The following is a 15,844-nucleotide window of genomic DNA, read 5'->3' as shown; positions in this document are numbered from 1 at the left end:
AAAGTTCGAATAAAATGCAATCTCCATACACTAGAAGGTGTGACACCCTTTTCAGCAACAACATTATCATCAACCCTTGTGCACATAGCACCTTTTGTCCATCTCTTACAAATGTACCTCTTAAGTATATAAGTAACATTGTTCAAGTGTAGGACACAAAGTGAATGCTTGCATAGTAGACCGACCTCACCAAAATAATTACAAACAATCAACCGTGACAGTTGATGCATTAGCAGATCTTTTTTGGGATGACCCACATGATATTCATAAAGAGGAGGTTGCATTCCTATAACCCTAGCTGTGCAAGGAACACTACTCACAAAATTATCTTCAAAATGTAAATAAATTTGGATTGTATAAATCCTCCTTGCGTGCTCCAAAATTCCAATATCTGCCCATTCTAGATGTCGGTTACCAGTTAAACTATTATAATCATTACTACTTTCTTTGATCCTCCACTCATCAACCATCTCAATAAAAGTAGTGTAGAAATCACAAAGACCATGAGTAGCAAGTAGTCTACGAGAAACTGACTTGTTAGTGGTTTCACTCCTCTGAGATGACATAACACCACCACTAAAATAATCTTTGGAATATGCAGGACACCACATCTCTCTTATATTATACAAATTTTGGAGCCATTTGTTATCTACGCATTTGTACTTATTCTGCATGCTGCAAAAGAACATTAAAGATTACACAAAGAACATTAATGTTAAATAAAAGAATATATATATATAAATTAATTAGGAATAAAGAAAAATAAAAGTAAAACGTATTAAGAACACCATGTATTATACTCATGCAAAATAATGCTATATTAAAATATTAAAAAAGTGCTTTATTGGTTTATAAATAGGAATATTTTTGTTATAAAAAAAGCATGGTGAGGTATTAAAAAAATAAAGAACATAGTTAAATATAAATAACACAAAAAATTACCTTGACCAATAATGCTCAAATTCCTCAATAGTATCTGTGTATTTCAAAACAATATCAAACAAATCGTTAAAACCTTCCTTGGCCTTTAGGCCTTTGATATTTTTTTTTTGCATTCTCCCCAATATGCCAAGTGCATAAACAATGACGAGAGTTCGGGAAAACAATCCTTATTGCTTTGGCCATTGCTTGAGCTTGGTCAATTCACTGGTTGTTTGCCTCCCATAGATTTCAGAAAAGTGGTAAACAACCACTCAAATGACTCACAATTTTCGTTAATCAAAAAGCCAATACCAAACATAACATTGTTATTATGATGGTTCATTCCAATAAAAGGACCACATATCATACCATATTTGTTTGTACGATACATCGTATCGTGGACCAATAAGTCTCCAAATGCATCATAATCTACTTTCATTCTATTATCACGAAAGAAGAAAGACTGCAAATGACCTTTCTCATCAACATCAAAATCATAATAGAAGTCAAATTCGTTGCATTTCCTCTCCTTAAAGTAGCTAAGCAATTGCTTTGCATCACATCCATCAAACTTCATTTTCTTGTGTGCAGATAAAGCACCATAAGCATCACTACAAAGAAAACTAAGATTTGCCTCACCACAAGCTTGATGTTTTAAAACGCGCACTGCATCAGCAACAGGTATACTACTCTCAGTCAAACTGCTAAGCATGGCAATTTGTTCCTCAGTGACCTGTATAAAAAAGAACATATTACTTACAAAAATAAACATAATGTTATTAGAAAAAGAATGTATGAAGTTATTTGCATTAAAAAAGAACAAAGATAGAATGTTCCTTTACCTTCCTATGAGACCTTATCAAATGTCTCTTTGAAACAGGAACCCTGCTGTGATTATGATCCATAGTGTGATTGACCACAACAAACAACCCATAATTCTTATCAACATCAAATTGAATATGAGCTTTGCAACCTGTGCAGAAATTCCTCTTTTGGTACACTTTTGGCTCTTCACCAGGTTTCTTCTCTTGTTTAAAGCCAGCAAAAGAACATACAAAAAAGCGTTGTCGAATTGTAACTTTGTCTTCTCTACGATTCAACTTATCCTTACGTATACCAAAACTGTGCTTAAAGGCATAACTATTATACAACTCATAAGCCTCTTCATCAGACTTAACTTTTCTGTCAAACAATTCTGATTCACTTGCCTCAGTAAAACCTAAAACAGTAGAAATATATGTTTCTGGTAAGATAGCAATATATCTTTTGAACGTTTGTTATTCTATTTTTTTTAAAAAAGAACGTAAATCCCTTAATTTATCAATGATTTTCTTTAATATATCAATAATGTTCTTTAATATGTTAATGATGTTCTTTGATATATACAAATTGATTTCAGCAACATACATAAAGAGTACAATAAAGTACATATATATTTAGCAAGTGCATATGCGTAAATATAACGGTGATTTAAGCAACTAGATTTCAACAAAGTGCACAAGGAGTCAAACAAAGTACATATATATTTAGCAAGTGTACATGCGTTTTTAAAGCACTAATAAATATAAGTTACATAAAAGAACATAACTAAATGATAAAAGCACATCATATTCAACCTTAAACCTATTGATGTAAAAATAAATATATATTTATAAACCTAAACGAAAATTTAATTTAGCAATAAAACCTAAATTAAACAATAAAAAGGATGAAATCACAAAAGAAAAGATAATCTATTAAACAATTTACCTTCATTTTCGTTTACGAAATCCTCGAATTCACCTTCATTATTGATATGATCATCATCACCACCACCAACAAATCTAGCATTAGAATCATGGCGAATAAACCATTATTAACTTCTTCTACAAAGTTTTCTATGGATCGGTATCAAATTAATCTCTGTATCTTTCTCTCTATAATTTTCTCTCTATAAACTTTTAAAATCTCTGTAGTTTTCTCTCTCTAAAATATTTCAAAAATTGAAAATTTCAATTATGGATAATTATTAAAAATAAAAAAAATAAAAAAAAAACTCTCTGTTTTTTTTAATGACAATTTCATCTAACTACCTATAATGAAGATAGTTTTTTTTTTGTTTTCCTATAATTAGATTTTAGCAAATTAGTTACGCCACGTCATCAGGTGTACCATGAGCATGGTACACCCTGGTGTATTATACAAATTTCACAATTTTTATGTAGCCATTGAATAGTTATCCTACAATAAATATGATAAATATAAAATACATGCAAGATATATTCTATGGAGTAACAATTACAATAATTGCACAATGAAATTCATACGAAATATGTACTCTAATCTACTTTATTAAACTTTGCACTCAAAAGTTGGAAAAACCCTCGTTCGTCAATCTGTATTGCACGCACACATTAAAATTATGCCTTTAATAATTTAGTATTCCTTCATTAATACTTTCTTAAGTTTGGCAAATCAACCTAAAAAAAAAACTTTTGTTAAGATACATACAAAACTTGGTTATTATTATCGTTTACATAATAAAATTTACACAATGCAACCACCTCAGTCTTAGCTCTTGCACATCAAGTCAGAGTTTAGGAAGTTATCCTAAAATAAGATCAAATATATGAAATACCTTTTGCCTAATTACACGATATTCTAGAATATAAATGTTCCTAATAACTTTCGAATATCATTTGCAAACAAATTAATAATGAATGTTCAGTGTCATGTTATTAGGAATAAAAAAAACTAAATTATAAATCAAGAATCAAGGTAAAGTAGAAAACTTTCAGTGACTAACAAACAATTTAAAGAGAATTTAAAAGCTTACCTTTTATTGAATTGACAAGACTTGATTTTAATCGGTTGGGTAGAGTCCTGGTGATGATAACGTGTTGTGAAGTAAAGGGAACATGAGAGAAATTGGAAGAGAATACAATATAACTAGGATTTGCTTAGATAATAATAAACCCTAGATCTGATCTAGAGCATTCCGGAATGATAAAAGTATAACATATATAATTTTTTAGGTTTATGCTCTACGTCTAAACTTTGATTAAGATCTTAACAATGAAACAACAAAAACATTTTTTTTAAATAGACAAAAGCATATAATTAAGATAAATGTGATGATGCATTTCCAGAAGTTAAACTAATGGTTTATTTTACTAGTAATTTTTTAAGCTTATCATACTCACAGTAGTAGTAAATTAGTAGTTGTAATTTAGATATTTTTTAAAAAAAATTTAATTATTTTTGTAGTAAAAGAAGCAATCTGATTTTTATTTTTTATTTTTCATATCGTTTACAACTAAATACTAATATGTAATTTAAAGATCGAAAATATAAGATAATTTTGTTTAAGATTAACAACATATAACTAATGTGTTTTCATATTTGATATGTGAACTTGAAATTAGAATTGCGGAAGCGAATATTTCATTTGCATACCCTTGAAACTAATAAAACAAAATTTGTGTTATTCATTAGGGCCCCAATCTATATGTTTGCCTTAGGCCACCAAAATATCAGAAATGACCCTGATTGTAAGAGGAGGATGTTTTGGGTGTTTTTTGATCCTTCGGGAGAGATACTTCACCAAGACTGGTCCCACGCGGTCTGTACATGCAAGACACAGAGACTCTGGTTAGTAGGAGCTCCGCTTCCGACGATCAAGTTAGTATCGATCGAAGAGTACGAAAAGGTGCGGAAAAGGTAAATGCGAGGTCTTCTTAGATTTCGAGATCAGGTATTTTCTCTAATGTGAGAGAGTGTAGATATCTTGTAATAATTGAATATGTCCTATAAATGGGGGAAATCTTCCTACTTATAGGGTCGTTGGAAAATGTGCCCTTCTTAAGGTCGGGATGACCTAATAGGCTATGCCATTTTGCGGCGTTCTTGGGAATTAGGCTTTGAAGGCTGCAATTTCCTGAGGTTATTTGAGGGTGACACGTGTTATGGAGAGTGGTCCATGTTGGACCTTTCTAGAAATGACACGTGTCCTTCTCTGATTGAGCCAGATGTCTAGGGTATTCTTACCCAAAAAAGAGGAGATCTAGGAATTCAATCTACTCTGATAACAATGGTGATGAAGGAATTAAATCAAAAACAAAACAATGAATGAAATTAAGAGAGAGAAAAATAGAGGAGAGAGAAATCAGAAATTATGAAAGTGTGAGAGGAGGAGAAGACATGAGAGAGAAAATACTGAGAGGAGAGAATATGTGGGGCTTTGTAATCTAAATCTGATTGGTTGGAGCACACTTTTTTACATGCACCATGGTGCATGTTAAAATTTGTCATAAATATATTGGCTTAATGCTTATAGATTTTGGGTTAACACAAAGGCTTTGGGCTATTTTACAAGGTTAAGTGGTTTGAAAAAAAAAAAGGCTAATGTGATAGAACAAATTGGATTTGGGTTAGAACAAACGTGTATTCAAGTATTTTCAAGTCCATTATGCACCGTAAACCAAATTAGACGATGATTCACATTTCATTGTCAAGCTTCATTTTAGGAAGACACATTTTGATGTCTACAATAAGCAAATCGTTGACTATTTGCTTTGTAAATGAATCTACTCCTTTTTTTTTTTTACTTTGAATCTACCCCTTTACGACACTAGATTCTCCACTATATCCTCGTGTTTAATAACCAAGGTGGTTTATAGTAAACACATCCATATCTTCTTACCAATGCTTTGGAGTTTATGGCCTTTTTTTTTTTTTTGACAGCAGGAAAAAAAGGAGACTAGCTCCCAACAGACTCGACACAAGAAATAAAACTACAACTACAGGCAGACTTATACCTCTTCGCAGAGTTAGTAAAAACATAATACATCCGAGAAATAGGGGCACTACTAACATGATCATCTAAGGGGGGGGGATACAATGAGATTGACTAATTCCAGTATGGGTGTTAGTGTAGGGAATATTTCAAGCATTACCCCTAGCTTGAACCCCACTGTGATCATACACTAAAGTACGGTGGCGTCCAAAGGGAAAGAAGATAGAGCAAAAGAGTCACCAACAACTTTTAGGAACTTGTAAACCGTTCACATGGTGAAAATTACACCCCTTAACGATCCAGGAGATCGTCAACTCCAATAGGTCTTGAACCATGACTGGTAGTTTGGGGATGAAGGTACAAATCCAACCTAAAAGAGATTGAACCTGCCCTAATAATAGGCCTCTGATTTATTCTGATCGTATTCATGTGCGCTTTCTGTCTAACATACAATCATTAGGTTTACCCTAAACTTGTTTATCTATGTTGGTTGATATTAATGCACAAACAAAACTATTATTGGCGATCACTTGAATTATAATCATATTAACCCTAAACAAGATTATTACAAGTACAAATTCCCTTTAAACATGCATAAAAGGCTTGATCAAGCAATAACAATAAATAATCAAGCAACATAATAACAATAAATAATCATAATTATAATAATCATGCTAAAGCATAATATTAATAGCAATATCCTAGGCATGATACGAACAAGATTAATAACAAACCCTAGCATGTCACTAAGGAATAAAAATCAAATATATAACCCTAACATGATACTAACATGAATATTAGGAAGAGCAATAAAAGGCATCGTAGGAATCATGATTGATATAAGCAAATCACCCTAAATATCATACTAAAGAAAGCATCCTAACATGATAATAGGAATCAAAATAACAATCTAAGCATGATTTCTATATCATAAAAACAATAAATCAATTAAAGCACTTACTTGGATGCCTCGTACCTCTTTCTAATAACAAATTACACACGTTAGTAACTTCAAGGAAAATAATAATTAAAAAAATTAAATTAAATAATTGAAATAGAGATTTAGGACCAAACCCTCAGAAATTAAAACCTTTCACGTCTAGGGCGAAGGCAACTTCGAACTTGGCTAGGTGTGTCTAGTGCTAATGTATGAGGAATTGTGTTTGTAAAAAGGGTTGGTTTAGAAAAGAGAGAGAGAGAGAGAAATCAAGAGATTCTTGATGAGATTTGATGATTAAAAAAAGGGAGAAATGACCTCTATTTATAGAGAAAAAAGAGGGTCGAAGAATAAGAAAAGAATCCGAATTTGAATCGAAATAAAACTGATGGACAACAATTTTTGCGGATTTTGTTTTTATCATAACTTTTGATCTAGAAGTCCAAATAAGACATATAATATGTCGTTGGAAAGATCTTGAAGTCTACTTTCCAACCCAATTATAATCAGATTAAAATCTTTTGAATATAAAAAGATATGTCCGAAATAGTGGGACGGTGTCAGTTTTGGATAGAGTTTCATATCTTATTCGTTATAACTCGGATTTAATATTATAATATATCATTGGAAAGATAATTTCAAGACCTATCCAACCATATAAAATTTGGATAAATATAATGAGGCACGAAAATAAAATTTGACTGTCTTTGAACATCTTTGAATTCGAATAGAATTAGGATTAAAAAAAAGGAAAGTTTTAAAAACGGAAAGTTTTTATTTAACTCAAATTCTTTAATCTTATTTTTTCAAAAAGGATAATTAAGATGTTTTAGAAAATTATAGAAACTTCTAATTAATCCTAATTAGTTTAGAAATAGGATTAAACCTTTGGACCTTCCACATGATCATTGAGTCGTAGGTAAAACCCGGTTTGGGCTTAGTTTAGTATTTTGGCCATAACTTCCTCATTATTAATTGGAATTGGGATTATAATATATCGTTGGAAAGATCTTTTAAATTTTCAAGCCCCATCCAACTACACTATTATTGGACCCATATAATGGACCAAACTAAACAAGAATGCACGTTTTTCAAAAATAGTGTAAGAAAAGAAATATTTTCAAAAACATAAAGAAGAGATATTTTAATAAAAAATCCTCATCACTAGACTTTTCTCACTTTTTCTTTATTCGATAATCAAATGATATGAAAGGTATTCATCACTGGGTTTGGTTTTGGGGAGACACATTCGATTTTACTGTGATGACAATCCTCTTTTCTTTGGGAGTAGTTGCCAACACAACTCTTGTATGATGTATGACAATCCGATTTTGCCAATGCTATGTAACAATCCTTCATTGGAAATTTTGCTACGATGAAGCGACAATAGGTATCTCGAAAAATTTGCCAAAATCCAATTTTTTGGGAAAAATTGCCAATGCTTTGTAACAACCTGTCATAAGAATTTTGCTACGATCGACAATCCACATCTTGGAATATAACTCTTGAAAGCAATCCACCTTGGAAATTTGCCAACGCTATGCGACAATCATTTTAGGAAATTATTGCCACTATTGACAATCCGCGTCTTGGAACATTTGCCAAAAAAGAGTCGATCGACAATCCACTTCGGGAATATTTTCCACTTACTGAAATGAATGACAATCCACATTGAGGAACCTTTGCCGAAATTTATGATTAATAGAGTCCTACAACAATCCTTTGGGAAATTTTGCCATAGGGAACTGGGTGTATGACAATCCAATCTCGGAAAATTTGCCAGCGATGACAATCCGAACATAGAAAAAATTGCCAAATAGAGAAGGAGCACGACAATCCACGCTTGGAAACTTTGTCAGAGATGAAAATCCAATCTTGGAAAAATTGTCGTTGAAGTAGCTGCACGACAATCCATTTTTGGAAATATTGTTAGTTGGGGATGACAATCCAATTTTTGGAAAAATTGTCGTTTAAGAAGAATGGCGACAATCCATATTTGGAAATATTGTCGGTTGGAGATGACAATCCAATCTTGGAAAAATTGTCGTATAAGTGATGCGCTTGCTTTTGAACCGATGCCTTGGTGCTTGTAATGAGCCAGTGTTTTAGGCGCTTAAGCTAAGTGAGACAATTTTTTGTCAGGTCAATCACTTACTACGATTGTAATCGAGCCGACTACTAATCATGTCAATTTGCTTATAGGGGCTAACTGGCGTACCAAGGAACCCGAAATTGCTGTATGAGGTCGAAATAACCATTCTGAGAGGCTCCGAGCTCTGTCGCTGCTGAAATATCTCTGGCGTCAAGAATTTGCTCTGTCGCCACACGCTGGGATCTAGAGTTAGGCGCTGAACTTTGTTGCCAGACGCCAGATGTTGTTTCCAGACGACAGTCTTGTCGTATGGTGCTGGAGTCGGATCTTCCCTATTCTGCTCTTGCTGCCGTTGTTGCTTGGTTTTGCTCCGAACTTTGAGCTTGGTCGTTTCCTTTCAACCAAATCCGCTCAAGTCTTTTGTAAATTAAAGCTCTTCATTTCTAATTTACCGATCAATGTAACTCCTCTTATCTTGGAGGAATCTCCTGTGTCATATTCGCGGTTTTTTCAAAAAAAATAAAAATCCGGGAATGTCCCCGCTTGCTAGGATGCACCTGCATTTATATTTTTGACTTATAGGACTTTGCTCATCTTTCTTTAGGGTTGACCTAAGGTTTAGTGTTGCTTGACTCATTGACTTGACATGACTCAAGGTATAAACTTGACTCGGTGTGATTGACTCGAGGTTGACTCGACTCGAAGTGAAATGACACGTGTGACTCAAATCATGGTGATATGACACGACATGACTCAACGTGTACATGACTCGTGTGTGCATTGTATTGTGATCGTGGGACTCAAAAATGCAAAAAAGCAAAAAAAATTCCGTCATTTTTGTGGAGGGTACCGACTTTCTCCCGAAAAAGAAAGGTGCGAAAAAGAATCAAAGTTTTTGAAGGTGCATGCTGAATGAGCTTAGTCAAATATATGCGTTTGATGCTGTCTCTCAAGGTGCAAAGTTTAATTCATCCTAGGCTATCCTAGTTGACTCTATGATGAAAGTATTTGGGTAACTTAGGCACGAAGGCTAAGCACTTCATACTTCGATGCAATGATAATTATGATTGATGAGTGATGTTGATATGACAAGGCATGCTTCAACGTTGTGTTAAGATTTCATGACAAAGGGTTCCTTAGGGAAAGTATATTTGGTCATGTATCTATGCGGTGTGTGAAAGTGATTCTAAAGTTAGGCCGCAAGGGCTAAGTGTGTGGGAAAATATTATTTCAAGAAGAGTCAAATGATGGTGACTCTTAGGCTAAGTAAGCTAATGATGTAAGGATCAAGCCCCCAAGTCTAACTCTAAGTGAATAAGGATGAGCACAGGGGATCCCTTGATATGATCATGGTGTGAGTGTGTGAATGTGAATATGAAAGCATTTTTATTACGACTGCACCTCGATGTGAGGTTGCCTACGTATCCTTTAGAAATCAGGCCGAACGTAGCTCTAGCCGAACCTCGCACAAGTGTGTGTATACCTCAAAAAGGTTTTTTTTAAGGGTTGTAACGTGGTTAGGCTAAAGGTTGAAGAAGAAGGGGATAAAAGCTCAAGACCCTAGGTAAGCCCCCAAGGTGTGCAACCTTGCTTTTGAATATTTATATTTTTATGCTTGAGGCTTTCTCACTCTTTTTTAGCTTTTTTTTTAAAAAAAAAAAAAATTTGCTCACATTTTTTTTTTTTTTGCTTTTGCAATTTTTGTAAGTGCGGGCAATCCCGATCATGCGGTCTATCATTCACTTGGCAGCACGGTACCGAGCACTCGATAAGAAACGCAATCCGAAACGTGTTCATATCAAAGACATGTTCATGTCAAAGACATTGGAACACTTGCCCTTTTGTACACTTTATTTTTATTATTTTGCTTATTTTTTTGCTATTTTAATCTTTTGAAGTCACTCAAGCTTTTTATGAAATTGAAAATTGCATAAGTTACACACCATCCCATCCCAAGGTTAGGTAGATATAGGTTGAAAAATGAAAGGTCTATCATTAGACGAGGCTCAAAGTGGTTTATCAAAAAAGGATTGCATATTTGAAGGGTGAGAAGTGATATGATGTGGCTACAAGGGGTGCCTCAAATCATTGGTATACCTTGTGCTTAATTCGAAAAGGATTTTTATTTTTATTTATTTATTTTTTTAATGTAATGAAATGATCATATGCAAGAAAATAAATGCTCATTTTTATTAAAGGAAAAGAAATAATGATCCTACAAAATAAATCTTAGGGGAATAAAAAGGTGTCTATGCTAGACTTATTGGGGAAAGGGTTTGAAAAAAAAGAAGAAGAATAAAGCATGAAATCTTGGTGAGAAGCTTGCCTTGTGCATTTGTTTCATCATTACCCTCATTTTTTTTGTTTGTCAATCACATGACTCAAACTCGATTCAACATGCATGGATGGAAGAAGGTAGGAAGAATGAAGGTTGTAATATGGAGAAAGCATGTAGAGAATGGAAAGATGATGTAGATGGAGAGATATGAAAAATTAGGAGTAGAATGTACCCCCAACTCAAATAATGACGAAAAAAAACCGACTCATGCATGAACCTAAGACATGGTCATGGTGTATATACATATTAGTGGGTGCTTTATTGTGAGTGTAGGTAACATGTTAAGACTCGTGTCATGACCATGTGGCTAGACTATGTAACTAGACTCGAACAAAGACTAAATTAAGACCTCGCGTATATGCATTAAACTTGACAGGCTGCTCTGATTGGGATGAAACTAACGCCAAATTAAAGATAAAACTCGGGGCTACAGATCCATAGCTTATACGACTCGTAGTTCTTCCTAGAACTCCGGCTATGACCAAAACAAATTGACGCTTGTGCAGTATACGGGAATAAAAATCCGGGTTGACTTAAAGAGACTGTGACTCAACTTAAGGCATATTTATTAGCTCAAATCAATTAATTAATTAAACAAAGTCCTTTAGTCATTAATCAGTTTATTTAGTCTTAACACAAGTCAAACAAACGGTTAGGAAAAACACATAGAGTATGCGCAACCAATAATGCACAATTAGTCAAGTAGGCACGATATGATGCAATGAGTTTGCAACCTAACCATGGCTCTAGTTCTCTAAAGTTCAGGATATGGGTTAGTCAATAGAGGGTCCATGGTTAATTGTCCGGATGCATCGCGCGGAAGCCTAACCGTGAAGGGTTGGCGCGAGTGGATGGGACACCGCGAGTTAAGAAAAACTCGCTTCCATGGTTTGGTGAATTCAACATTCTCGGATGTACCCTTTGTTGCTCAGAGCGTTCAATCAGGTAGATGGAGCATGAATTCCCAGGGGGTTATTTCCATATGTAGAACACATATGGGTTTCAGAAAAGTGAGAAAAACTCAATCAGGAAGTAGGATCGAGCAAACATTGCTAAAAACTGGTCAAAATTAGAACGCATATTTCTGGCTCGGTATTGGAAGAACTTGACGCCAGCAAACAGAGGCCGACACCACAATTTAGCTTTAGCGCCTGGCGACAGAAGTTGTCGCCTGGCGCTAAAGTCGAATAAGTGGCGCTAAACTCTGTTTTTTGACGCTAGTTCCTACATGCCTCAGCAGCTTTCTGTGCTCGATAAAATTTTCCTGTTTCGCGCAACATTATTTCGGTCATAGTTGTGAAAGATATTCCTCAAATTTCCTACGTGTAAAAATCCTATGTTTTAACTCATTACGGATGGTCTTTCCAATGAGATCTTTTTTCATGCATATGACAATAATGTTAATCAAAATTACGCACATGAAATACTTAGAACTTTTCAAGTCTCATCCACTCATTCTAAATCATTGCCGAAATAAATTTCAGGAATTAAAATAGAAATCTTCCCCAGTGGAGTTGCCAAAAAACTGTAGGGAATATTTCAAGCATTACCCCTAGCTTGAACCCCACTGTGACCATACACTAAAGTACGGTGGCGTCCAAAGGGAAAGAAGATAGAGCAAAAGAGTCGCCAACAACTTTTAGGAACTTGTAAACCGTTCACAGGGTGAAAATTACACCCCTTAACGATTCAGGAGATCGTCAACTCCAATAGGTCTTGGACCATGACTAGTAGTTCGGGGATGAAGGTACAACTCCAACCTAAAAGAGATTGAGCCTGCCCTAATAATAGGCCTCTACTTTATTCTGATCGTATTGTGCGCTTTCTGACTAACATACAATCATTAGGTTTACCCTAAACCTGTTTATCTATGTTGGTTGATATTAATGCACCAACAAAACTATTACTGGCGATCACTTGAATTATAATCAAATTAACCCTAAACAAGATTATTACAAGTACAAATTCCCTTTAAACATGCATAAAAGGCGTGATCAAGCAATAACAATAAATAATCAAGCAACATAATAACAATAAATAATCATAATTATAATAATCATGCTAAAGCATAATATTAATAGCAATATCCTAGGCATGATACTAACAAGATTAATAACAAACCCTAGCATGTCACTAAGGAATAAAAATCAAATATATAACCTTAACATGATACTAACATGAATATTAGGAAGAGCAACAAAAGGCATCGTAGGAATCATGATTGATATAAGCAAATCACCCTAAATATCATACTAAAGAAAGCATCCTAACATAATAATAGGAATCAAAATAACAATCTAAGCATGATTTCTATATCATAAAAACAATAAATCAATTAAAGCACTTACTTGGATGCCTCGTACCTCTTTCTAATAACAAAATACACACGTTGGTAACTTCAAGGAAAATAATAATTAAAACAATTAAATTAAATAATTGAAATAGAGATTTAAGACCAAACCCTCAGAAATTAAAACCTTTCACGTCTAGGGCGAAGGCAACTTCGAACTTGGTTAGGTGTGTCTAGTGCTAATGTATGAGAAATTGTGTTTGTAAAAAGGGTTGATTTAGAAAAGAGAGAGAGAGAGAGAGAAATCAAGAGATTCTTGATGAGATTTGATGATTAAAAAAAGGGAGAAATGACCTCTATTTGTAGAGAAAAAAGAGGGTCGAAGAATAAGAAAAGAATCCGAATTCGAATCGAAATAAAACTGATGGACAACAATTTTTGCGGATTTTGTTTTTATCATAACATTTGATCTAGAAGTCCAAATAAGACATATAATATGTCGTTGGAAAGCTCTTGAAGTCTACTTTCCAACCCAATTATAATCAGATTAAAATCTTTTGTATATAAAAAGATATGGCCGAAATAGTGGGACGGTGTCAGTTTTGGATAGAGTTTCATATCTTATTCATATCTTTTTCGTTATAACTCGGATTTAATATTATAATATATCATTGGAAAGATAATTTCAAGACCTATCCAACCATATAAAATTTGGATAAATATAATGAGGTACGAAAATAAAATTTGACTGTCTTTGAACATCTTTGAATTCGAATAGAATTAGGATTAAAAAAAAGGAAAGTTTTAAAAACGGAAAGTTTTTATTTAACTCAAATTCTTTAATTTTATCTTTTCAAAAAGGATAATTAAAATCTTTTAGAAACTTATAGAAACTTATAATTAATCCTAATTAGTTTAGGAATAGGATTAAACCTTTGGACCCTCCACATGATCATTGGATCTTAGGAAAAATCCGGTTTGGGCCTCGTTTAGTATTTTGGACATAACTTTCTCATTATTCATCGGAATTGGGCTTATAATATATCGTTGGAAAGATCTTTTCAAAACTCATCCAACTACACTATTATTGGACCCATATCATGGACCAAACTAAACAAGAATGCACATTTTTCAAAAATATTGTAAGAAAAGAAATATTTTCAAAAACATAAAGAAGAAATATTTTTATAAAAATATCCTCATCACTAGAATTTTCACACTTTCGCTTTATTCGATAATCAAATGACATGAATGTTATTCATCACTGGGTTTGGTTTTTGGGAGACACATTTTGGTGTCTACAGTTAGGCATGAGATACTCAAGGTTTGATCCTTTACGTTTTCTTGTCCTGCAAAATTGATTCCTATGATGAGAAACAGCTGGCTTCTTCCTCTTCCTCTTTTCGCATGGGACCGACCCAACCTTCTATTCTTCAATTTATTGGAGTTAAATATGAAGGTAACGGGGGTAGGGATGAGAGGCTCCTCTAGCTCCCCTTCTAAACCCATGGGGTCATCCTTATTAGATCCTACCGACTCCACTTTAGCTTGATCAGTAACGTGAAAGTCGTTTGTAGGCATTTTGGTACCTTCCTCGATGTATGTGGATGCATTGCTGTAGTCAGTGGTGCTTGAGTGTATTTGATCATCTGATTTTTTAAAATCAATAGTGGAAGTAGTGCAACTGCCAACAAACTGGTCAACATCTAGTGGGGGGAGGCCTTCTTCTTCTTCCTCTTGCAATTTTCCCTGTTGCGTTTCTTTTCTACCGAATGTACCATTTCCTTAGGCACCGACACAACATCTGGACTTATGCTATCCATGTTAGTGAATTTTGAAGGGTGCCTATTTGGGGCAATCGATTTCTTCACGTGTAGGGTCATCCACGAGCCGGTTGATGTGTTGAAGAAGTTCATTGTTTTCCCTTGTTCAAGCTTGAAATAAGACAAGTAGGGGATCTTGAGGGATCGGTTTGTCCTCCTGCTGTTGGAAAAAGAGTAAGTAGTTCCAACTTCATGATCCTATGCAAGACTAGATCCTTGATTGTTCTTGGAGTAACTTGAAGCTTCCTCCCCGGAGACCAATGGAAAGAAGGCATTGTTGGTAATATTTGAACTCTCCACTTCCATTTCAATGACGGGGTCAGTGATAGTCATGTTGGTCAGCCCGCTCTGTTCATCATTTCCCATTGCCATACTATCGGTCCCTGAAACAGAAACCTCACTGACCTTACCTTTCTTAATGTGGGTAGGATGGGTCGGGTGGGTAGACATGTTACTCCTCTTACCATGAGCCTTCTTAATTTCCTAGACTTCCCTCCCACTCTTTAATTTGCTAATCTCTCGGAGTAACCCCTTAATACTCTCCAATTCCGGGAGAATATCATGATTGTTAGGTTCAACCTTAGCTGCCTTACCAAGGACCACATATGTAGAAAGCTTTTGCATTACAACCATCATGCTTAATGACTAAGGAGCAGAGTTCCTTAGTTT

This window comes from Chenopodium quinoa, unplaced genomic scaffold (genome assembly GCF_001683475.1).
Source record: "Chenopodium quinoa cultivar QQ74 unplaced genomic scaffold, ASM168347v1, whole genome shotgun sequence".
In the NCBI taxonomy this organism is placed as follows: domain Eukaryota; kingdom Viridiplantae; phylum Streptophyta; class Magnoliopsida; order Caryophyllales; family Amaranthaceae; genus Chenopodium; species Chenopodium quinoa.
Note: the sequence above shows the minus strand (reverse complement) of the source record.